We start from the raw sequence: 26,598 nt of genomic DNA, 5'->3' as shown, positions 1-26,598 counted from the left end.
ATGTGTGTGTGTGTGTGTGTGTGTGTGTGTATATATATATATACATATATATACATGCATTCATACACATATGCATAGAATGTATGTATGTATATGTGTGTAAAGATGTATATGTGTATATTATATATTATATTATATTAATATATATTATATATATCTTGTTGGTTTTATCAAATGAGATCATGGTTATAATCAAAGTATTGTAAGATATTATATCAAAGACTCATAGTTCACTTTTTTCTTTTATTGTTATTGTTATCTGACACACATTTTATTAGCATAAACATTGTCTTCCCACATGCTGAGCAATGGCAGGCATAATCTATTCTGAGCTCAAAGACAGTGAAATCCTAGCTTCCCATGGGAGTCTTACTTGTATAATGTTTACAGGTCTAGTCTCTGTGACTTCAGTTCTCATAAAGAACCTTCTTCATTGGTGGGCCTGCACCTGTCAATGTCTACTGTCCAATACTATGCATAAACCATCCTCCCTGAAGGTGAGAATAGGGTAAGCCAGTGTGGAAAATGCAGTGGAAGTAGCCATGTCTCCAGTCTTGTGCTTCCTATTTTTTTTTTTTGCCCCAGGTGCCCCTTGAGGAGGCTTCAGGCTTTGGTGATGCTGCTGCCTTTTGTTGGTTGAACTTGTGGCAGAAGTATTGATTTCACAGGAACCTGAGGCCAGAATGATGAAGACAATCAGCCCCCAGGTGTGTTTCCTCAATAATGTCAAGGGACTACAGGACCTTTTCCTTCCCAAAACACTGTGACCAGAGGAATAATTTTACAAATAGCACCTTCCCCAATTCTTTTTAGTGTATAATTCAGAATTTAAAAATAGCAACCATTAGAACCTACACTAGACACCCAGAGTCTTAAAATACTAGGAACAAATAATTAAGTCATATATAATGATTATAATGATATAAATAATAATTTTTTAAATCTACTCTTTGTGATCCCAGTTGGATTTTTTTTTGGCAGAAATACTGTAGTTTGCCATTTCCTTCTCAGACTCATTTTACAGATGAAGAAAGTGAGGCAAATAGGGCTAAGTAATTTACCTAGGGTTACACACCAGATTTGAACTTAGGAAAGGTTCTTACTCTAGACACAACATTCTATCCACTGCATCATTGCCCCCCAGTAATATAATTAAACTTGAAAGGGGTATAAAATGAGCATTTTAATAGAAAAATAAAATGTTCACATTTCTGTGAGCAAATCTTTCAGGTTTGTGAAAGGTTTTAGAGATGTTAAATCACTGGATACCCCACAACCTTTGAGTTAGATGCTATTTAGTATTCCCATTTTACGTAGGAGGAAACAGAGGCTAAAAAAGGTTAAATGACTTGCCCAGGGTCCCCTGACAAAGTATTAGAACCAGAAGAGACATTGAATATTAGAACACAGTGTAAAAAACTAGAGTACAATCCCATCATTTTAGAGGAGATAATCAGACCCATAGAGGTGAAATGACTTATCATGCAAACAAATTTTGTAAATTCCTGACCCCAGTCTATTATTCTTCTATCTCACAGATGCTTGTAAAAGAGAATATGAGCAACAGTTTTGAGGGCCTATCTAATTGCAGTATGTCCTAAATTAAGACTAAAAATCCAGGGACTGAAAAACAGCAATATGTCCTGAGTCTCACCAAAATCAATTTAGGAAAAAAACTTTAAGGACTCTAAAAGATTAGGCTATATCATTATTTCTTTTCCTCTTGCTATGAAATTTTTGAATATATATATATATATATATATGAATAAAAATAAGTATATATTTCTTATTATTTAGTATAGCTTGAGGCCAACAGCAATGTAGGGACACCTTGGAACAGGAATATATACTCTAAATTCCTAACTTGCAGTTTGGTTGCTTTAAAAAGAATTCAGGGTTCTAAAATTCCCTTAAAACTACTTCAGATCTTGACTATTGGATTATAGATTTTCTGACCAGGGGAAGTTGCTCTAAGAATTCATCCCAGGAAACACTTTGGAACCTTTCTCTTTAACAAACACGAGGCCTTCCTAGCAACCCCTCCAGGGGATTCTTGGCTTCTAAAGACAGATACTGAATTGGAAACAAAGATGAAGTCAGAGATAGTCATAAGAATATAAATAATCTCCATTTCTAAAATTCTTTACTGTTTAGAAAGCACTCTTCTTGCAACAATTCTGTGAGGTAGACAGTGCAACTGTTTTTTATTATTATTGAACTTGTGATTTTGTCAGTATAGAACTCTCCAGATCATTCCTCTATCAAAGCAACTATCTTGACTATGATTCACATTCTTAGATTTGTCTGGGCTTGAAGTGACTTGCCCATGGCCATACAGCCAGTGCTAATCAGCAAAGCTGGACTTTGACCCAGGATTTCCCAACTTGGAGACCACTTCTCTATCCACTGTTCCACTCTTCCTCTTGAAACTAGAATCTCCATACTTATTTTTCAGTTGAGAATGTGAAGGCTCCAACAGGTAAAGTAACTTGTCTTGGACCACATGGCTAACAAGTAACAAAGCCAAAACCCCAACCCCTAAGGTCTCAGAAGTCTGGTGTGATTCTTACTAAGCTATATTGCCTGTTTTCCAAATTAACTTTGATTTCAACTGATTCTAGAAAAGATATGTCCATTGATGACTAGGGTCAAGATCCATTTTTAAGTTTTATCCTTCCCAAACCTCTAGGATAGGATTATGTTCAAACCAGGCATTTAATGAATAATTGTTAAATGAATGGATGATTCATAAACAACTTTAAGTCATTTGCATAATGTTTCTTCTCTCTGTGGGAGAGCAGAAAATACAAATCTGACTCACAGTAAAGCAATCCTTTTTAGTGGATGTAGTCAAGTTTAAGTATAGGTCTAACAAAGAGATCAGCAAGTTATCACTATCAGGTCTGCACTTTCTGCCTCCAAAGCCTGTAGTTGAAGAGAAGTTTGCCAGCCTCCTCCAGCAGAACAAGGAGCCTAATTCAGCAAATTCCCATCTCCCCCTCACAGTCAGCAGGAGGACCACCTCCGCCTGCCAGCTAGCCAGAGCTAAAAATAGCAGAGCACACAGTAGCTCCATCCAGACTTTAGGGATAAACAAAAAACTGAAGCAAAGCCAGCGGTGGGGAAGGGAACTTGTCATTTCTAAATAAACACCATTACCCCTCTTGTTTTGCTATCTGATCTCTGGAGTGCTTTTCTGCTATTCCCCCCCACCCCATCATCCACCCACTTAAGTTTGTTTATGATCAGCCCAAAGAGATTGTATCTTAAATGTGGAGCATTTAGAAACATGGAGGCTTCTTTTACATCAGGCAGTAGTTTGGGGTGAAAACATTTATTTTTTTTTAATTCTTTTCACTGTGACCAAGACTAAGGTTTAAAGCTAAAATTCTCTCAGCTTAATTCAATAGACAATTATTTATTAGGCCCCCAATTTTAACAAGGCCTTGATCTGTTGATGTTTGTCCTTCATTCTTGAAGAAAACCATGACTTAGGGAGGAGATGCCATGACAAGTACATGAATTGGATTTGCTTGAAGGGCTACTCTGTTAAGTCATTAGCCTCATTCCTCCAGAGCCATCTGAGTTCAGTGGCCAGATATGAATCATGATGACTGGAGATGGCTCCAGATGTGAGGCAATCTGGGTTAGGTGACTTGCCCAAGGTCACAGTTAGTAAATGTCAAATGTCTGAGGCTGAATTCAAACTCCTATCCTCCTGACTCCAAGACCAATGCTCTATCCATACTGCACCACTTCAAGTCTTATCTAACTGATGCATGTAAGATGATTGTGGGGAAGAGGGAGTGTCAGGGGATAGTTTGTTCAATTTCACAATTGCTGAACTTTTGCTAAATAAAACACTTTTGCTAGCTTCTATGGGGGATTATTTAGCAGTTCACTTCCATCCAATAAACTTCTATTTGGTGCCTACTATGTACAAGATCTTAAGCCAGGTCAGCTAAGTCAACTAGATTTAAAAAATCAGTCCCAGTCCTAAACAGGGTACAGTCAAAGAAAGAAGATAGATAGATAATGTTCACAAACATTAATCAATTGATATTTATTAAGTGCCTACAATATGCTAAGTGTTGGGTATACAAAGGAGATAAAAGACAATTCCTGCCCTCAAGGAGTCTGCAGTCTAATAGAGGAGACAAATACACAAAACAAGTTATAAAGATAAACAAAAAAATAATTAAGAGAGGGATGGCACTAGAATTAAGAGAGGTTGGGAAAAGGTTCCTGTAGAAGTTGAGGTTTTAGTTAGGACTTGAAGTCAGAGAAAGTGGAATATGATGAATTCATGAGAGGTACAATGAATGTACTTTAAATACAGATAAAAGAGAAACTCTTAAGGTTTTTGATCCCTTGTATCAATGTCTATAGGTAAAATATAATGTCTATAGTAAAGAGTTCTCTAGCTAGAAAGAGGAATTTTAGGATATATGCCATAGGAAAAATACTAATGCCTTTTAATATAGTGGAAAGACACTGGCTTTGGAGCAGACAACTAAGGTTCAAATCCTACCCCTATCTCTTACTATTAGTAAACCAAGTGACTTAACTCTTGGAGCCTTGGTTCTTTCAGGTATAAAATGAAGGGTGCTATGGTCTCTCAGGGGTGGCTTCAGTTCCAGGTCTCAAACTCTGATCTGTTAAGATCATTTTGGCTCACATGACTTTAGACTCAGTGTAATATTTTTAATGTAAGCCATTTTTTATGTAATATTTCATGAATTTTATCACAGCTTTGGCTGGTATTTTGTCACAACCAGCAATTGCTTAAGGAGAAATCTCCAAATATAGAGTAGTTATGGCTTATGATTCCTTTCCCATTAAAATTTCTGTCCTCTATTTCTAGTGACTGACAAGGAAATGCACTTACATTATAAATTCAGTCTACAATAGTTACATGAATCAAAAAAAATAAAGTATTGAGACTCCCCAAACAGACTGCTTAATACTCAGGTAAAAGATTCTGACATCTACTTTTCCCAGAAAAAGCTACCACACCTTGTTAATGGCCAAATTCATGTGTTTATTCCTTCCAAAAGAATTGCTAATGTGGCATAGACTCCCACCCCCAACCAAGTTACCAATACCTGTAATTATACAAGCCTGGATGCTTGGGTAGGTTTTAGGGAATTTATCCCTATGCCCTGAGTCAAAAATCTCAGGAAGAATAGAAAGGTATTTTTTAATCAATAACCATTCCAGCTTCTATACCTTAAGTTACCAAAACTCCAGCTAATAGTTGATTTTACTTCTGGACTCTACCATTTAAACAAATTAGACAACTTCTTTCCAGTGTGTATGTATATACATATATATATATTATATATATATATTATATATAATATATATATATATATATATATCCCTTTCACCCTCCCTCCCCACAAAGATTCACTGTCCTTGACCAGCTCCATGTCTTTGCACTTGATTTTTCCAGTGAATAGAAGGCCTTATTTTCTAACCTTTTCCTTGTTGAAACCATTCCCATTCTTAAAAGACCAACTCAAATGCTTCTATCTCCTCCTTGCATCATTCCTTGATTCCCTCAGTCAAACAACCCTCCTCCTTAAGAGTTCACATGGCTCACCTCTATTTTATTGAATATTATTGCTTTCTAATTTTGAGTTTTATCCTTGAACTAAATTTGAGGGTAGGGACTGTGATATATATATATATATATATATATATATATGTATATGAAATTTGTTTTTCTGGCTCCAACAACTCGCCTACACATACTGCAACAAAGATCTAAAAAGCATGCCTAAAATTTTGCAGGACCTGACCTGGAATGCTAAAAGGAGGTCTGAAACCTGCCAGCAATACTATATCCAGACACACCTTGAGAGGAAACCAAAAGTAGGGGCAGGACCAAACAGGACCTAAAAATCCAATCCAACATTGTGGTAAGGAGTGGAGCCTGGCCTTGTAACAAAGATTTAAAATAAAAACTGAGGTTGGAAATATGACTAAACAGAAGAAAACATCCAATATAATAAAGAAATGACACCTAAGAGACAAATCCAGAAGAAAAGATCAATTCTATAACCACAAGCAGAGCTTCAGAGGAAAAGAAAAAAATAACAAGAAAAATGACTGCTGAAGAAGTAAGAGAGTGACTAGAAGAAATGAAGCAAGAAATTAAATGTAAAATAAGTACACTAGAAGAAAAATTTGAAGGAGAAAAAATAAGCTCAGAATAGAAGATAGAAAACTTTACTCAGGTAGCAAATGCTTGGACAAATAGAATGGAGCAAACAGAACTCAATGACTTTAGGAGAAAACAAGAACTATAAGAACAAAGGCAAAGATTGAAAGCAAAATATCTGATTTCAAACAAAATTCTTCAGGAAAGAATTTAATCTTTTAATTCCCTGAAAACCATGATGAAGCAAAAAGAAAAGTTTAAATATCTTTTTAAAAATCATAAAAAGATAACTGACTCAACTATATTAGAACAAAAGGACACAGTGATAATAGAATACATCAATCTTGTCTAAAGGCAAAAGACAAAGGCTTAAGTATGGTGTTGAGTATGGACCTATAAATAAAAGTATCTTTAAAAAAAATTTTTCAAGAATACCTGCTTTAAAAAAGAAGGCAATCGGAATAGAAATTTCGAAATGCAAGCACGGGAGCTAAGAGAAATGTACAAAGGTAAGTATATTTGAGGAATCAGAAGACATTAAGTTGATAATCTTATATTTTACTAGGTAGAGAGGATACATTTATACTTTTCAAAGCCTCTTCTATCTTTAAGAACCAGAGTTTGGAAAAAAATATATACAATGTTCTACTGGTTCTGTTTACTTTGTATCACTTCATATAAGTCTTCTCAGATTTTTCTGAATCTGTCTTCCTCATTTCTTATAGCACAATAGTATCTCATCACAATCATTTCACAATTTGTTCCCCAAGTGATAAGCATCCTCATTAATTTCCAATACTTTGCCACCACAAAAAGACCTCTGAAAAATATTTTTAAATAATTAAATTCTTTTCCTTTTTCTTTGATCTCTTTGAGACACAAACCAAGTAGTGGTAATATTGAGTATCAAAGGTTATGCAGAGTTTTAAAAACATATGTGCATAGTTCCAAATTATTCTCCAGAATAACTGGGCCAGTTAATTCTACCAATAGTGAAACAGTATACCTATATTTTTCCTCATCTCTGTCATTTGCCTTTTCTATCATATTAGCCAATCTAATTAGGTGATGCCTCAAAGTTGTTTTAATTTGCATTTCTTTATTAGTAATTTAAAGTGTTTTTCATGTAACTATAACTCAGAATTTCTGAAAAATGAAAAAAATATTCTCTCAACAACCAGGACAACTTCCTACCCCAAATCAAGACAATGCTTTTATACGAAGTGTTTCATAGACTTTAGAGCTGGAAGACACCAAAAGGATCAGCTAACCCTAAACTCTCATTTTAGAATTTAGGAAAATCCCTGCTAAGAGAGATTCAGAAATTTAGAGATGTCTGAAATATATACTTTCAGTTTAGAAATGCAATGGAGATAAAGTGTGTCCTGTGAGAGAATGATGTTAGGAAAAAAGTTATCACTAATCATGGGGATCAGGAAAGACTTTTTGGAACAGTGTCATTTGAATTGAACTTTAAAGAATGAGTTGAAATTCAATAGTTAAACCAATCACCAGTTCTAAAGAACTTATGACATATATTACCCACCTCTAGATAGAAAAGTGATAGACTCAAGAGTGTATATTGAAACATTTTTTTGAAAAAAAAAAAACCATGGTCAATATAAAAATGGTTTGATTATGTTTGTGTTGTTTTGTTTTTCTTGCTTTCTTTATAGAGGGGGAGAGAAGGTGGAAAAGAGGGTACTAATTTGAAAATAAAGTAAAATTAATTTTTTAAAAAAATTTAAAAAGAGAATTTCAATAGTTAAAGAAGAAAGGGGAAGGTTAACACAAACACAGGGTATAGCTTGAACCAAGGCATAGAGGTAAATGGGTAAATGGCTTATTTGAGGGTCAGAGTTTTGACTATTTTGAGGGTAGTAATATAAATTTAACCACCAAGTGGTATTATTGGTCGTGATACTATTCCACAGGAAGAAAAAGGAACTAGAAGCCCCATGTTTCCCAGACATTAAGCATTAGTTTTGAGGGGAAAAAAATCAATTTCTTCTCTAGTTCCCCTAGTTAAGTGTTATCTTGGCATAACTCATAAATATATCTAAATGTACATAGTTTTAAAAAACTTTTTGCATAGCTATAATAAAATAATACATAATAAGAGTATCTACTTGCATGGTTATATACTTGCAACTGCTAAACCTGATGGTACATAGGCTCCAAATCCAGAACTCTAGGGATAATAAAGTTTGGTTTGTTTAGTACTCTCTGGAATACTCTGTAACCTCTTCATTTGGCAAGATCTCTTCAGTGTTGAAACTGGCACCTAATCTCAGTACCTTCTATCTTGGGGCTCCCTCTCTTCTTTCCTCTAACTAGAGGATGGAGAGGAGAGCAGTCCTTCAAGAATCTCCATTTAGGGAGGTCCAGATAATTTCTTCATTTCCTACTGAGCTGTACTCCCCTGGACTTCTCCATCATGGGTCATCCCCTTTGCTGATTTTCAGATCTCTTTTATTATGACATATGTCATAATCCTCCATTAGATTATAAACTCCTTGGGAGAGGGGCTACCTTTTTCCTTTCTCTGTATCCCTAATAGTTAACAAAATGCATGGTATAAGGTAGGTGCCTAATAAATGTTTGATTAATTGTAGGAAGAAAATGTTTGACTCATATTATCCAGTGAAGTCAATCTCTAGGTGAAGTTTCAGATTCTGAAGCATGGAGAATGAACTCAGAACCCAGGACAGATTTAAAAATGAATTATTTTGTCCCCATTTACCATGCTGACTTCCTCTATATCTCTTGGTCATTGACCTTTTCCATGGTACTTCTCTTTTTGACTTCCACTGTCTTATCACATTCACTTTCAAGCCCTTTTCTTACTCCCTTGGCAAGCATCCAAAGCTCTGCCATTTGTCACAAAAGGGAAGGCCCAAAGAACAAAACAAATGTTATATAAGATTACCCTGGAAAGGTAGGGGGTGTTATATTGGGCAATAAATTAAAGGCCAAAAAGTATAGACTTCAAGAATACCATAATAAATAATATTGATATAGTTACTCTATGTTTTGCAAAGTTCTTTGCAAATATTTCATTTTATTCTCACAACAGCTCTGGAAAGTAGGTGTTATCATCATTCCCATTTTACAGCCAAGGTAATAGACAAATGGCAGTTAAGTGACTTGCCTGGAACCATACAACTAGTTGGTGATTGAGGCAGGATTTGAACTCAGGCTTTTCTGATTCTAGACCTATCCATGCACCACCTAGAATGGAGTTCTTGAAGATCTTTGAGCAGAGAATGACATGCCCAAAATCTTTCCAAGAGGAGGTTTATCCTGCTAACAATATTAAGACAAATTAGAAAGGAGAATACCAAGAACAGACCCTGCAGGAGATAATTCTAATCCCTGAGTTATAATGAAAGCCCATGGCAGGAGGAAGAGGATTTGAAATATGTCACAGTGGAAGACATGCCAGGACTTAGTAACTGATTGGTTATTTAGTGAGAAGGAAAGAAGAGTTAAAGATAGTCCTACTTTTGTAAACATGGAAGACTGGATGAATGAGTAAGCCATGAATAGAAACAGTCACTGAAAGAAGGTTAAGATAAGAAAACTCATCTTTGGACATGTATTTACAATCACTGTGTTATATGGGTCTGGAGATCAGAGAAGAATTAAGGACTGAAGATAAAGATGCAGTATAGATATAGTGAAAGAGAAACTGACTCCAATCCTGAGCTTACTGCATGCTATCTTGTTTGATCCTGGGAATCATATAAGATAGGCCATGACCCTCTCTGGACCTCAGATATTCCATATGTAAAATGAGGATTGGGGTAAGTGATATATCTTTTTTCTCAGCTCTAAATTCTATGACTTAATTTGAATTATCAATCAATCTACATTTATTAAGCACCTGCAATGTGCCAGGCACTGTGGTAGGCATACAAAATACAAAAACAAAAATGAAAAATGAAATCTTTCCCCTCAAGGAGCTTATATTTTTATATAGAGTCAACATACAACATAAACACACGTAAATATATATATATATATATATATACATATTATATATATATGTATATATATATATATATATATATATATATATATATATATATATATATATATATATATAAAGACAAGATCATTTAGGAGAAGCTCTAGCCACTTGGGAGATCAGGAAAGGAGTTATGAATGTGATATTTAAGTCAATTATTCAAGGAAAACAGATATTCCAAGAGACAGAAGTAAAGATGGAAGTCATTCCAAGCATGGCATATGAATGTAGGATAGGCATCATATGTGAGGAATAGCAAGGCTAACTTTGTTGGACCAAAGAGTATTTGAAAAGGAAATAAAGTTGGACAGGTAGATTAGAGTCAGGTTATGAAGCAAGTTAAATGCCAAAGAGGTATATTTTAGTCTAGAGGTCATGGAGAGCCTCTAGAAGTTATTGAACAGGAGAGTGGTCAGAACACTACTTTGGAAATAACACTTCGGCAAATGAAAGGAGGATGTATTGGAGAAGAGAGATATGTGAGACAGGAAGAACAACCAAAATGCTGTTGCAGTAGTTCAGGTAACGAGAGACTGAAGAGGAAAATGGTGACTGTGTGAGAAGGTGGACAATGTGAGAAATGTCATGGAGATGGAAATGACAACTAATTTGCTTTGTAAGATGAGAAAATGAGGGAGGAGGGTAACTCTTGAGTTGTAAATGTGGGTGATTTTTTTCTTTTCCTTCTGAGCTTCACAAGTGAGCCTAATATGGAATTATGTCATACATAATAACAACTCAATATCTTGTAAAAATTAATGCAAAATTTTTCACAATATATAATTGAGAAAATAAAATACTATTTAAAAATATAGGTAACTAGACAAGTCAACAATTATGGAAGTTTAAAAGAGGGATAAATTTGCATTGTGGTAGTATTTGCAAGCCTGGGAGTGAATGAAAATATCAAGGAAGAGAGCAGAAAGATAAAAAAGAGGTCAAGGACAGACTCTAGAGAACATCTATACCCCCAAGTCAGAAAGAATATTAGAAAGCCAATGAAAGGGCAGCTAGTTGGTACAGTGGATGGAGCACTGGCCCTGAAGTCAGGAGGACCTTCGTTTAAATCTGGACTCAGATACAATAATTACCTGTGTGACCCTGGGCAAGTCATTTAACCCCACTGCCTTGCAAAACAAAACAAAACCAGAAGGGGTGGCTAGGTGGTGTATTGGATAAAGCACTGGCATTGGAGTCAGGAGTACCTGGGTTCAAATCCGACCTCAGACACTTAATAATTACCTAGCCGTGTGGCCTTGGGCAAGCCACTTAACCCCATTTGCCTTACAAAAAACCTAAAAAAAAAAACAAAAAAAAAACCAGAAGTCAATGAAGAAAATAGAGGAGCAAATTATAAAGGCAGAAGAAAACCATGGAAATGTAGTGTCTCTAAAGCTAAGAGAGGAAGGAAAAAACTAGTAGAAAGGAGGCAAGATGATCTAGTAAATTATTTTTTTAATTTTAATTTTTTTCTCTCCCCTTTACTTTATCGCTCAAGCGAGCCTATATTTTTGGGGGGAGGGGGTATTTTGTTTACTCAAACAACAATATTTTATTAATGCATAAAAACATTATTTGTACAAAATGAGAATAAATAAATTTTAAAAAACCAATATGATCTAGTAAGTTCTCTTCTACAGTATAAGGGCATCTGGGAGAAAATCAACCTGATTTGTCCTTGTATCCACATGTCTGCTGACCCCTTCATGAATGGCTCTGCTCAGCAGGCTACTTTCAAAAAGGCAACATTTGAGCTTTTGTTAAATGTCCTAGATTGATGTTTCTTTTAAGCAGTTGCTGTTTCTGGCAAATCTGAAAAGGGAGCATGTCAGAAAAGGAGCAGTATTAGGAGCAGAAAATCTTCATTGTGATAGGGGAAACCATGAACAGTAGAAAATTGCATATTCCTTGAATTCAGGGCTCTTTCACCTTCTCTAGCTCTCCTTTCCATGTCCTTCCACTTGTCACCTCTCAATCATTCAATTTTTGTGAATCATATACTGTGAGCCAATACTCTGCTAAATACTAAAGATAAGAGTGCAAAAGACAATCTTTTGACAAATTCACAATCTAATTAGGGAGATAACATGTATACAACTGTATGCAGAACAAACAAGACAGCCTGCCTTCCTGACAGAAAACTAAGGACTGCAACTAAGAAATGCAATAGCTTGTATTTAATAAAGAAATATAGCTTTAAAGCCTAGAAACACCTTATCTTTCCATGGCAATTCTAAGGAAAGAAGCACAAATATTTTACTCTCATTTTGCATATAAGAAAACAAGGTAAAAACATTTATATGTCATATAACTAGTTGAAGCTTAAAATCATGTTCCCTGAATCCAATGTGACTTGCTTCTATATTACCTTATATTTTAAAACTTAAAAAAATAACAAAGTATTATGCTGCCTCCCTTCCAGACTCCCTTATCCTTTCCTCAGATGAGCATTGGAGGGGTGGGAGACAAGGAAGACCTGTTCTCCTTTTGTACACCAAGGTCTCCATTTATTTATCAAAATACAAGTGCTTAAATATCCTTCCCAGTCCCTAAACCACTCCCACTCCCGTGGCACTTAGTAAAACAACATTCTTGTGCTCAAGGGCACCAGGTGATAAAGATTTACAGTATTCCCATACAAAACAGTCCCTAACAGTATTATTGCTATTCTTTGCTTTTATATCACATACTTTCCACTGTAATGACTTTGTCCCAGAGAACCACCTTTTATAATAAGAAAGGGAAGAAATTCAGCAAAATAAACCAATATATCAAGAGATTAATGTTACATGTAGTATGTCACATCCATAGTCGCCCACCTCTGCAAAAAATTGGGGTTTAAGTTCCTTCTCATATGTCTTCTTTGAGATCAGTTTTAGTCATTATAATTTCTCACTGTTCAGTTTATATTTTATTATATATATTTTTACATTATTATACTAATGTTTTCCTAATTCTGTTTTCTTCATATCACATCAGTTCATCCAAGTCTTCCCATACTTCTATATATTCACTGTATTTCTTACAGAACAAAATTATTACATTTGTGTATCACAATGTGTACTGACTTTTTTCCAGTTCTTTGCTACTATAAATGGTGCTGCTAGAAACATTTTACTGTTTATAATATAACTTTCTTTTTGTTACAGATTTCCTTTGTAATGGAATTTCTTGTTCAAAGGGCATTTTCATTGTCCTCACTGTCCTCAAATAGTTTCAGATTTCTTTTCAGAATGGTTGAATAAATTCAAAATTCTACCAATCATGCATTAAATGCTAATTTTCCCACAAGGCCTCCAACATGAATTATTCCTATCTTTTATCATAAGCCAGTTTGATAGACTTGAGGTGAAATAGATCCAACTCCAAAGCCCATTGGTATGGGTCTCTCTCCTCCTTGTGGAGATGAATATCAGCACCTGTGTGAAGGACAGATTAGGGTTGTTGATAAGAGAAAAGAGAGATTTAATTTCTACTGTCTCTTCCATTTTACTTCTTTCCAATTTTGAAAGAAAAGATGAACAGTGTCATTTTTACCTTTGAGTTGCTAAAGGAAGAAAAGGACTCTGGGAAGAAGCTGACATGAGATAAACTGGCTTTCTCTATTATGTCCCTCTCCACAGTTTGCTACTCTAAAAACTTTAGGGAATTTATTTCCCTTGGGTAAAATCTGGGGCTCTCCCTTTTGAATGAATTATTTTAATCCTAGCGGGAGAGCTCTTTCATTCTTCATTGTCTGCTATATTATTTTCATATATACTTTTTCTAACTTTTGTTTTGCTATATATTTGAATAGATTTCTTTGTTATTTGCTGTGTGTGTGTATCCATTATGTGTCTGATAGTCTTGGATATAGAGCTTGGGTTCTTCTTGTCCCCATTAATGAATAGCTTTCAGAAGTTTATTTTGAACCTGAAAACCCCTTTGTTGCCCAGTCATGTCCAATTCTTCATGACCCCATTTGGGGTTTTCTTGGCAAAGATACTTGAGTAGTTTGCCATTTCCTTCTCTAACTCATTTTACTGGAAACTGAGACAACCTAGGTTAAGTGACTTGTCCAGGGTTACATAGACAGTAAATGTTTGAAGTCAGATTTAAACTCATGAAGATTTTCCTGATCCAAGCCTGGCATTTTATCCTCTGTGCCACCTAATTGTCCAAAGTTCTTCCAACTCTTCTCATACCCTTTATTACTAGGCTGAATTTCTTCAAATTATCCATTATTTAATCATTTACAGTCATGTCTGATTCCTATTGACCCTTTAGGGGGGATTTCTTGGCAAAGATACTGGAATGGTTTACCATTTCCTTCAGCTCTGAGACAAACAGGGTTAAGTAATTTAACCAAGGTCACAGTGGTAGTGAATGAGGTCAGATTTGAATTCATGAAGAGGTGGTCTTCCTGACTCCAGATCCAGCCCTCTAACCATGGCACCACCTAGCTGTCCCACTGTGTTCCCTTACATTAACAATATCTAAGGGAATAGATATGATTCTAACGTAATACAGCCTATCTCTGAGAAGAGCAGTGGGGTCAACATTTCACCCCATCTGCTTTCCCTTCTAGCAGAAATTAAAATTTCCTTTGGAGAAGGAGTTGGAGGTAATTAGAAGAAAAACTAGAGATGTATCCATTCTGCTTCCCTCTGAATCACTAATAAGTGTTACCTAACTGGTCTGCCCAGTCCCTGTATGATGCTCTGAGTAAGAGAGAATCTTGCTCTCTACCTCTATCAAGTTCCCTTAATGCCAGATGACTACTAACATCCTATGCTAATCAGTACCTTTTATAAAATTGAGGTTTGGACGTTGACAATAGGGAAGTGATTCATTCTAGGCCACAGAGAAAGTTAGTAGTTATACTAGTTATCTAACCCAGGTCTCCAGTCTAAGCTTTGCTTTTTGTACTACCCCATAATCAGCACTCCAAGTCAGGGCATAGTTCCTTAACTTTCCTCTGCGCATTTCCTGGGAAAAGGGATGGGGAAGATATTTGTGTTTCAGCAATTTGATGGGGTTTTTTTAAGGCCATACTACTTTGTGGGGAAATGAGTAGCATGCTTCATTGGCAGCTAAATGGCACAAAGTATAGTGTGTTGGACCCGGAGTCAAAAAAATCTAGTTTCAAATTAGGCCTCACCTACTTACTAGTTAGTTGTATGAACTTGGGTAAGTCAATCTATTTGCCTCAATTTCCTTTTCTGTAAAATGATGATAATAACAACAGTACCTACCTTGGTGAGGATCAAATGAAATATTTCTTTTTTTTTAAGGTTTTTTTTTTTTTGCAAGGCAAATGGGGTTAAGTGGCTTGCCCAAGGCCACACAGCTAGGCAACTATTAAGTGTCTGAAACCGGATTTGAACTGAGGTACTCCTGACTCCAAGGCCAGTGCTTTATCTACTATACCACCTAGCCACCCCATAAATGAAATTTTTCTAATTAACTTAGCACAGTGTACAGAGTACTATATCATTTTAGATGTTATTATCATATTTATAGTCAAAAATATGAACAAGAATTTGCCAAAGAAGTCAAACAACGTAAAAAGTGTGATATGGTAGAAAGGTACTGGATTTGAAGTCAGAGGATCTGAGTTCAAATCTAATCTGTGTTACTTTTTTCTTTTTTTACTTAACCCCTTTGAATTTCAATTTCCTCATCTGTAAAATGAGGGGGCTGGACAACATGGATATCAAATTCTAACCCTAAATCCTATGATCCAGAGTTGAATTTCCAAGTCCCTTAATCCTTCCCCCTCCTTAACCTGTGTTAGCAGAAGCATCCATTTCCTTCTCCTTGCCTACTCCTCCCCATGGCATTACTGTGGTCCTATTAGTTCCCTCCTCACTTTCCTCTTCCTCCTCCTCCCTCTTCATGTAGGATAATAGTGAATCTGAGATGAACATCGATGGTCCAGGTGCTTTCAGCAGAAATCAAATCCTAGAATGCTGCTAGCAAAGGAAAAATGACTGCTACCTCACAGAACTTCCAAAAGATCGCATGGGTGATGACTTTTCAATGACTTTGCGTAATTGCTTTCATCTTTTCTCAAGACTAAGATAGCAGAGGTATTTCAGATTCCAAAAAACTCCACAACCAGAAAGATACTTACCACTATATGGATCAGCCTAACAAGCAACTTTTTTGTGGATGAGTCATGTATTAGAAAGGGCTCTGGATTTGGCATAAGTCCTGTGGGGGAAGCTTCCCTCTGCCACTCTAGTAAATGACCTTGGACCAGTCTCCTCATCTCTTTGTACCAATCTCTTCTGTAAAAATGAGTGCAATTATTTCTGCCCTACTTACTACCTCATTGGGCTATTGTGATGATCAAATGACATAATATAGGTAAAATTGCTGTGCAAACTATGTATTATTTTTAAGTCACTTTTCAATTATGTCCACCTCTCTGTGATCCCATTTGGGCAGAGATATTGGAGTGATTTGCCATGTCCTCCAGATCATTTTAATAATGGGGAAACTGAGGCAAATAGGGTAAGCGACTTATACAGTTAAGAGTCTAAGGCCAGTTTTGAAGTCAGGAACATAGTCTCCTTTCCAACTCCAAACCCAGCACTTTATCCATTGTACCAGTATAGTTGCCCCTGAAAACTAGAAAGCTAGGTGAATATTATTAGAGGTATTGAGGTGGTGCAAAGGATAGAGTTTTGGGCCTGGAATCAGGAAGACATTAGTTCAAATCTAACCTCAAACACTAGATGTGTGACCCTAGGCAACCCACTTAACCTCTGTTTGTCTCAATTTCCATAACATTTAAATAAGGATAATAACAGTGCTTACATTAGAGGGTTATAGTAAGGATCAAATGAGATAATGTTAGTTAACTATTTAACACAGGGCCTGCCACATAGTATATGCTCTAGAAATGATTATTTTCTACTTCCTCTTATCACAATTTAAATTGGTGTCTTAAGGGCCTAGAAAGGTTACCATCAGGTGGTTTTTTTTACTTCCTTCTGGACCAGCCATAGAAGTTAATTGACTTTGCAGTTAGCAACTGATTCACCCTGAAGAGTAAGGTCACATGAGATAGTAACTCCATGATTCTTTCCAATTTTAAAAATCAAAACAAAGGTTGGAAACAATGACTTGGGATAACACAGGCCTTACCCTCAAGGAGCTTCCATTCTAAAGAGAAATATCATATGTGGCATATGTACCTACATAAGCATATACAAAGTCTCTACCCTCCTGCTTCCTCCATCTTGAAAGCAAACCACCTCCCTACAGTTCTTCCCTGAATCTGCACCAAAACTCATTCTTCACAGTGGGCCAATACCCTTTATTTTTGCTATTAGAAAATTTATGATCAGGCCTCAATATCCTTATTTTAAAATGATGGGGTTTTTAATCTTTTGTGTGTGTGCCACGGACCTCTTTGGCAATCTGGTGAAAACTATGGATTCCTCTTTAGAATAATGGTTTTTAGATAACTTAAGGAGATGCAAAAATTTCAGTTAGAAGTTAATGAAAACAAAGATGTATTTTTTTTTTGCTTGTTTTTGTGGGGCAATGAAGTTAAATGATTTACCCAAGTCACACAGCTGGTAAGTATCAAGTGTCAGAGAGAGAATTTGAACTCAGGTGTTCTTGACTCTTGGGCTGGTGCTATATCCACTGTGTCATTTAGATACCCCACCCTATCTCCCCCCAAAGATAACATTTTTCTTAGGTTTGTTTGGTTTTGTTTTTTTTTTTGCAAGGCAATGGGGTTAAGTGGCTTGCTCAAGGCCCCACAGCTAAGTAATTATTAAGTGCCTGAGGTCGGATTTGAACTCAGGTCCTCCTGACTCTAGAGCCGACTCTCTATCCACTGTGCCACCCAGCTGCCCCCAAAAGATAAAATTTTTTTAAAAAATCCATTCAAGTTCTCAAACTTTCTGAAAGAACAGCTGACCTAATTAATCTTTTTCCTGCTCTAACATTCTGTGAATTGAAATATTTGCTATATTAGAATGACAGCCTTTGGCAGGTCCAGTTCATTTTGCAGTCATGTGCCTACTCATCAAGGAAGAATGAGCCACAGTGAAAGGGAGAGACCTAGGACTCTTAAGGTAAATACACACTGCATTGAAAATCTATGGTTTGAAATTCATTGCCCTCAGCATCCTCTCCCAGCTCCATTTCCCAAGGGAGTTACACAAAGAAAAATGGCTTCCAGAGGCAGAAGCAACTGGGAGGGCTACATTCAGCTGCTGAATGTCCATTTATTGCTCCTTGGAAAGGGCCCAGGCACTGAGAGGCAGGTTTAGTACTTATACAAACCAAGCCTAAACTCCTTACTAGAGCTAATGCTACTTCTCCTTCTTCTTTCCTCTCCTTTCCAGATATCCAGTTGATTATGAACACCTAGTACAGTGCTTAGAATACAGTTGATTGACTGAGTAGGTGTTGAGGAAATGGACACCTTTTTAGAAGCTTGACAATAAAAAGAAGAAAGAGGAAGAGGTACAAGATGACCCCTTGGGTGTATGGTAAAGTCATTCAGGTCTTTAAATATGGAAGTCAACCCATGAAAATACACTGGACTGACAAGAGAGTAGAAAGGGAGTAGAAAGTATTATCATTTTTTATATGAATGATTTCTTCTCTATCTCTCTCTCTCTAAAGTCACTTCTGCAAACCTTTTGTTTCTAGTCTGCAGTGCCCCATCTACTCACTCTAGGCAGAAGACTCACCCATTTCTATGAAAACTGAAATGATCTACTGTGACCTCTGTCATCCCCCCACTCTTCTCTACTCTAGTTTCTGAGGATAGTTATTCTCTCAAGTCCTTTTCTGGTGCCCTTGATCCTATTTCCCACTCTTTTCTCTGGGAGCTTATCAAAGAAACCATTTCCTCCCTCTCTCTTAATTGCAATCGCTCTGCAGGCTTCTTACTGCCTGTGAACATATTCAGATTTTCTCAATGCTTAAAAAGCTTTTGTTGATGCTGGCATACTCTCAAGGGATCATCTGATATCTCTCCCCATCTTCTCCTGTTCCCTCCCTCTCTCTATTCTTTCTTTATATAACCTTTGAGGTTCAATTATCATGTCTATGAAGATAGCTCCCAAATTTGAGTAAACAGGATAGAAGCCCTCCTCTGAAGTCCCCTGGAGAAGCACTGCCAACGACCTGATAAACGTCTCCACCTGAATGTCCCATCAGTATCTCAATCTCAAAATATCCAAAATGGAATTCATCATCATTCTTCCTAAACCTGCCATTTCTACAAACTTACTTTGTTTTTGTCTAGAGCATTAACATCCCCAGTCATCCAAGATTGTAACTCTGGAGTCATCTTTGATACATCCTCTTATCAACCACGTTTGCTCAAGAGTCAAATCTGTCTCCTAATATCTTTCATATTTGTCTCCTTACTGTCTATTCACATTCACACTAACCTAGTTCAAGCCCTCATCACTTCTCAGGATGATTATAAAAAAGTCCTCCAGTCTCCTTCTCCAGTCACTCCACCCAGCTGCCAAAATAATATTCCTAAGGCAAAGGTCTGATTATACCACTCTCTTGCTCAAAAACTTCTGTGTTCCCTTATTACACAGAAGATAAAATCTAAACATCTCCACCTGACATTTTAGGCCCTTGGAATTCTGGTTCCAACCTACTTTTACAGCCTTCTTTCACATTGCTGCCTTGCATACATTCGATGTTCTCTCGTCAAACTAGATTATAAATTGTTCCCCATATTCAGCATGCTCCTTCCTGCCTCTGTGCATTCCCTGAAAATATTAATGATATTCAAAGTGTAGTCCTTCTCTTTCCCTTTAGTTATCTCTTAGGACAGCTGCCCTGATCCTCCCCTCCTATCCCCATTGCTATGAATACTTTGTTCCCTTCCCCTCAAATAATCATGTATTTACTTATCTGTGCATACCCTATGTGGAATGTAAGCTCATTGAAGGAAGGGACCTCTTCATTTTTGTCTTTGTACCTCAGTACCTAGCAAAATGCCTGGAATATCTTTGCCACTTCACAAATGTGTGCATTTGCTGTCAAACTCTAATAGAAGCAGGGGCCACCAGATCTTACATAAGCATCTTTGTGAGTCACATTGATTTAGAAATCCACAAATTAATAGTATCTATGCTTTATTATATTTTTATTTTATTAAATATTTTCTTAAATACATTATAATCATGTTCAGGTCACACACCAGACTGTTGTGGGCCATGTGTCTGGTTCTTCTGATATATATTTTCATTATAGAAGAAAATACTGAACCAGGTAGAATGAGATCTGAGTTCTAATCTTGATTCTGCTACTAAAATTCACCTTGAGATCTTGGGCAACCTTATTCCCCTGGGACCTCTGTCTTAAATGGAGAAAAGGAAGAACTTGAACTAGAAATTCCCTAGTGTCTCTAGCTAGCACCAACATTTTTGGATTCTGGGATCCAGAGTCTGTCTATCCTTAAATCTTAGCTATGGCACTTATTAACTTCATGACTTTATAAAAAGAAGGGGACTAGATGAAATGGTCACTAAGATCCCCCAGCTCTAAATTTGTAGTCCCATGAACCTACAATTCTGAATCTGCTTTGAGCTCATTTCTTCATCTACAAACAAGAAAAGTCAAGATAATATTCCTAGCACATAATGTGATGAATAAATGTAAATTTATCAATTTATATCACCAGAACTCTATGAGGAAAGCATATTGTAAACTATAAAATGCTATAGAAATAGATTGTGTTGTTATATATCAGAAATATTTTCTGGGAGGAAACCAGAGAGCTCTTTTCTGAAGGGTAGAAAAGTAGGTTATCCAAAAATAATAAGAACTCACATTAGCTATCACTGTAGGTAACAGGTTACTTTACTTCCATTACTCTATCCTTTAAATGATAGAATGTAAACTTTTTGCAGTCTAGGAGTGGTTCATGTTTGTTTTTGTATTCCTAGCATCCAGCACAATGCTTGATTAAGTGGCATTTAATAAATGCTTATTGATGGACTGATTAGTCTCGCATGATCCCCACAATAATCTGGGGATATATGGTACAATACTGTTATTCCCATTTTACAGATTAGGAAACCAAAATGAAGAGAGCATAGGAGATTTTTGCCAAGGGTTCCATATCTAGTAAGAGGTGGAGTTTGGACTAGAACCTAATTTTTAGACATTAATTGGAAGTGGAGGTAGGAGTAAAGGGGATGAGCATCTATATAGCAACTACTAGGGAAGGTAGGTAGTATAGTGAATAGAATACCAGGCCTGAAGATAGGAAGACTCACCTTTCTGAGTTCAAATCTAATCTCAGACCCATACTGGCTATATGACCCTGGGCAAGTCACTTAATCCTTTTTTGCCTTAGTTCCTTACCTGTAAAATTAGCTGAAAAAGGAAATGGCAAACCATTCCAGTATCTTTAACTTAAATGAGGTCATGAAGAGTCAGACACAACTGAACAATAACAATATAACACCTTCTGTGTAGCCAGTACTATACTAATCACTTTTATAAATATTATCTCATGACAACCCTGCTAAGGTAATTGTATTATTAGTTCTATCTTACAGTTGAGGAAACTGAGGCAAATGGTGGCTAAGTGACTTGTCTAGGATCACATGACTAGAAAGTGTTTGAGGCTGATTTTGAACTCAGTTTCTCTTGGTTCCAGGCTTAGAACTTCATTCATTGTACCACCTAGCTACCCTAGGACAATTTGTTCTAAACATTATTATTATAGCTGCAGCATATATTGTACATGCAATCATAGCCTTCATGAATATTTGGGGACTCTAAATTCAATATCTCTTTTAAGGAATTATAATCAATAAGTTGATTCTTTAACGGATATTCCAGTTTCTTTGTGCTGATGAATTATGTACTAATGTAATTTGTTGTTAATAAACAAAAACATAAAACTTCCTGAGAATGTAACTAAGGATCTTTCTTCATATTTTTTGGTCTGTCACTTAATAAAAATAATTGATCCAATCTGTTGCTGACTTAATTTTACACATAGATCTTCTCAAGTGTGTTGGAATCATTGTGCTGCAGTAGAAAGACCACTGAACTTAGAATCAGAAGATTTCACTTGAGACCTTGGTTTTGATCTTGGCTCTTTCATTAGTCCTGATTTTACAGATGAGAAAATTGATGACCAGGAGGATGTTCCCAAATTCACACAGTTAATAAGTTGTAGAGCCACAGTGTAAAGTCCATTTATAGTCTGGATTTTAATTTCCTCACATATCTAATAGGACAATTAGAAGGGCCCATGGTGGCCATAGCCCAACCCACACATAGAAAATACCTCTACAACATACATGACAAATATTTGTCCATCCTCTGCCTAGAGCCCTCCAAACAGGGGTAAATTCATTAATTTCCAAGAGATCCTATTCTACTTTTGGATAGTTCTCATAGTTTAGTTTTTCCTGGACATTGAGCCTCAATCTGCTTCTTGGACATTCCCTTCTATTGCTCCAGCTTCTATCCTTTGGGATTAGATCAAACAAGTTTAATCTCTCCTCCATGTGAGATCCCTTAAAATGCATGGATGCAATGAACATGTCCCTTCTAAGGCTTTTTTTTCCAGGACACCCATGCTGACTTCCTTTAAAAGAGCTTCTTCTCTAGACACACTTCAGTCCATCAATATTCTATTTATGGAGCAGCTAGGTAGCACAGTGGATAGAGCACCAGCCCTGGAGTCAGTAGTACCTGAGTTCAAATCCAGCCTCAGACACTTAATAATTACCTAGCTGTGTGGCCTTGGGCAAGCCACTTAGCCCCATTGCCTTGCAAAAAAAAATATTCTATTTAAACTGTGATGGCCAGAACTGAACACAATACTCCAGATGAAGTCTGATTAAGGTTCAGTACAGTGGGACAATTACCTTCTTATTCCAGAAAGCTGTACTTCTTTTAATTCAGTCCAAGATTGCATTAGCTTTTTTGGCAGCCATAACACACTGCTGACTCATATTGAGCTTTTAGTCCATTAAAACCCCAGGTCTTTTTTAGAACAAGTACTATCTAATACTGCTTCCATTTTACTTTGATAAAATTGATTTTTTTTGTACCTAAAGTGTAAAAATGTATAATTATTCCAATTGAATTTCATTTTATTAGATTCAGTTCAATGTACTTTCTTGTCAAGAGGCTTCTAGATTCTGACTATTATCCAGTGTGTTAGCTATCTTTCTCATATTTATATCATCAGAAAATTTGGAGACTATGTTAAATCTATGCTTTTATTCAAGTCATTGATAAAAATCTTATATAACATAGTGTTTAAGCCAGATCCATGGAGACATCTAGTCATTTACAACTACTCTTTGAGTACAGCCATCCAACTGGTTCTGAAACCATCAAGTTGTATCATCTTTTAACCCCTATCTCTTTATCTTCTCTGCAAGAACAGTATGAGGTACTTTGTCAAAACTTTCTCCAAAGTCTATGTAAAATATAAACACAGCATTTACTTCATCTCCTAGTTTAGTAAACCTGCCAAAAAAAGGAAGTAAGGTTAGTCTGGTATGACCTATTCTTGAGAAAGCCACTTCCTTTTCTAGATATTCACCAACCATCTCTTTAAAGATTTATTCTAGAAATTTTCCATGAATCCAGGTCAATTTCCCTGGTCACATGGATGGTCATTTTTTGTTTTCTTCTCTTTTTGTTAATCTAGATATCATTTGATTTTCTCCAATTCCTTTCAAGTTTCTTTTTAAAAATTTCTCAACTTAAAAATGAAGAAAAATCATTTCCATTCACAAAGTGGAACACAGGGGATTCCATAAGAAACCACTACCTCTCTTTTTATACCACTTCCTTTTTAAAGAGAAGTACATATAAGCCCTACAAGATACTTTCAAAACCATCCTATTTGTTCCTGCTACGCCCTGTTATAATAGCTCTTTTTTGCCATCACTATTGCTAACCTGCTCTCCCTCAAACATCTTCTTTCCCATATATCTGGAGAAAGAAATGGGGGAATAACTTTGTAATAAATAAGCTTTAGTTAAGCAAAACAAACCCATACACTGGCCAGGTCCAAAAATATACATACCTTGTATCCATCACCTCTCTGTTAGGAGATGGTTAATGTTTCATTTTAGTTCTGCATATTGGTCATTGCTTTGATTAGAATTCTTAAGTCCTTTAAAGCTATGTTTTCTTTATGATGTTGTTGCCCTTATACGAATTGTTCTCCTGCTTCTGTACATCACATTTTATCCATTCATTCTGCCCAAGATAAACTGGAATTCTCTCTTTCATCATTTTCTGCCACATTAATAATACTCCATTGCATTCATGCAATACAGCTTGTTCAGCCATTCACCAATCTAAGGCAATCTAATTACTTCTTTCTTCAAGAGTTTTTATTTTATATTGTATGCTTTGCTTTATTTCTTCTAGGTATTAATATATTCCAGAATCTGGGTGATAGAACAGTAGGCCATAGAATCAGAAAGACCTGCATTCAAATTCAGCCTCAGATACTGGCTATACAACCCTGGGCAAATCATTTAACCTTTGTTTACTTCAGTTTCCTCAGTTATAAAATAAGAATGATAATAGTATCTATTTCCCAGACTTGTGAGGATAAGATGAAATATTTGTAAACTATTATATAATGTTATGTAATAGACACTATATAAAATGTTGTTATTCCTTGAGCAAAAAAAATTAATTTTGAATCTGTTTTCTTAAGATATTGGATAATTTTAAAATATTGATTAGTGTTTTTCCATTGATTTATTATCTCTCCTTCAACTTTCATCTCACCTCAGTCTTTGAGATTCAGAGCACTAGATCTTCAGGGTTGCTTCTCACACTTCAGGAGAGAATTTTAGGGACCTCAGAACCTCTGAATCAAATTGTCCTCATTTAAACGCCATGACTCTTTGATGCTTGTCACTGAATTGGTTGCTCCTGCTACCGAACTCTTCCAAGGTCCTCATGTGGAGGTATTTTAACCACACTGGCACGTTCTCAGGTGAGTCCACCACTATTAAAAAATTATCCCTCTCCTCTCTCAATTCCCATCTCCCAACATTGAACAAATTTTTTTTAGTCTCACAACAAATGAGCATAATCCAGCAAGATAAATCCACATTGGTCATGTCCAAAAATGCATGTCTGTTCCAGGAGGTGGGTGACATGATTCATCTTCAGTCTTCTGTGATGAAATTTATAACTGGAGCCCTCCAATTCTTGCTTCCTCTAGGCACAGAACCTTGAAGAATGTCATGTTTCCAGTCCAACTAGTGTGCCCTTTGTTAGAAATGCTCCCTTTCCAATTGATTTTGGGATTCCTGGCTGACTTTCCATGCAATTCTGAGGTAGAATAGGTCATTATAGCTTCTCATTAAATTTCTTGATCATTATTTGGACTGGTCTAAATATCAAAATTTTGCTGGAGTAAATATGTGAGAGCTAGCAGACCGTCCATTCCAGCAGCCATCTTGGCAGGGATACCTGTCCTATTTTCCATGATTTCATAAGTCACTCATAGTGGTTTATTAATCACACAAACTAGTTCTTTCAGTATCTGAGAATATAACCAATGAGCCAGGTGAGTTACATGCTTCAAGGGCAATTATGCACTTTCCTATTCTCTCTTTACTTATCTAGGGTATTAACTCCCTTGTAGTGATTTCCAACATAAAGGTCAGTTCCCCTAGCAGAGAAAACAAAAGCAAAATCAGAATTGAGCTATTCGGCTTTCTCACAGATATAATTGTCCAATCTACTATTCTATCTCTTTTTTGATCCTCCCCTTTTCTCCCAATTTAGCTTTAAAAAACCCACTCCTTTTGCTGTCCTTAGCATCCATCACCAGCGTCAGTTCTTTCTGAACTTTTATCACTACTGACACAATTTTTACAGGACCAGACTATACTTGTATTCAGCTTCTGTTATTCACATCCTTACTTCTACTTCTATTTTTCATATTAGGTGCTTCAGACAAATTCCATTTCCCCCCTCATTGGAGCTGTTTCCCTCTATGTCTTCAGAATTTCATTCTTTTGTATCTTTCATTCTCCCAGGCCTGACTTCTCCTGTAGTACTTTAGTGAATGGTATTCTATCTAGCTTTTTCCTGAAACCTTAGATATCTGATTTCCCAAAGTCTCAGATACTCGTAAAACAATAGCTGGATTTTTTCTTCTACATCACAAACTCTAGTAGATAGAGATTACTTCTCCTTACACTTTCCATCATTTCTGTCTTAGCAACCAATTCTTCCCTGTTGGTGTGAATCAGATCTAGAATTGAATTTCCTCAATCTTGGTTTCTCCACCTTTTAAAAAATGAAATTATCACTAAGTCAAATGTGGATGTTGTTAGTTGGAGGAGGGGGAGGGAGAAAGTTGAGAAGGAAAAGAGAGAGGGAGAGAAGGGGCAGAGGAGAGACAGAC

At 36.3% G+C, this 26,598-nt stretch overlaps 1 long non-coding RNA gene across 1 annotated transcript; it reads left to right on the top strand.

The window, feature by feature from the left end:
• Nucleotides 1–16,608: 16,608 nt before the first annotated feature.
• Nucleotides 16,609–18,741, top strand: LOC141517518 (uncharacterized). The gene is made up of 3 exons (XR_012476889.1): nt 16,609–16,694; nt 18,175–18,274; nt 18,548–18,741. It is a non-coding gene; the product is annotated as an uncharacterized LOC141517518 (long non-coding RNA).
• Nucleotides 18,742–26,598: the final 7,857 nt, after the last annotated feature.

The sequence above is a fragment of the Macrotis lagotis genome, chromosome 1 (assembly GCF_037893015.1).
Source record: "Macrotis lagotis isolate mMagLag1 chromosome 1, bilby.v1.9.chrom.fasta, whole genome shotgun sequence".
Lineage (NCBI taxonomy): Eukaryota > Metazoa > Chordata > Mammalia > Peramelemorphia > Peramelidae > Macrotis > Macrotis lagotis.
The sequence above is the reverse complement of the archived record's forward strand: the minus strand, read 5'-3'. Positions and strand labels throughout refer to the sequence as shown.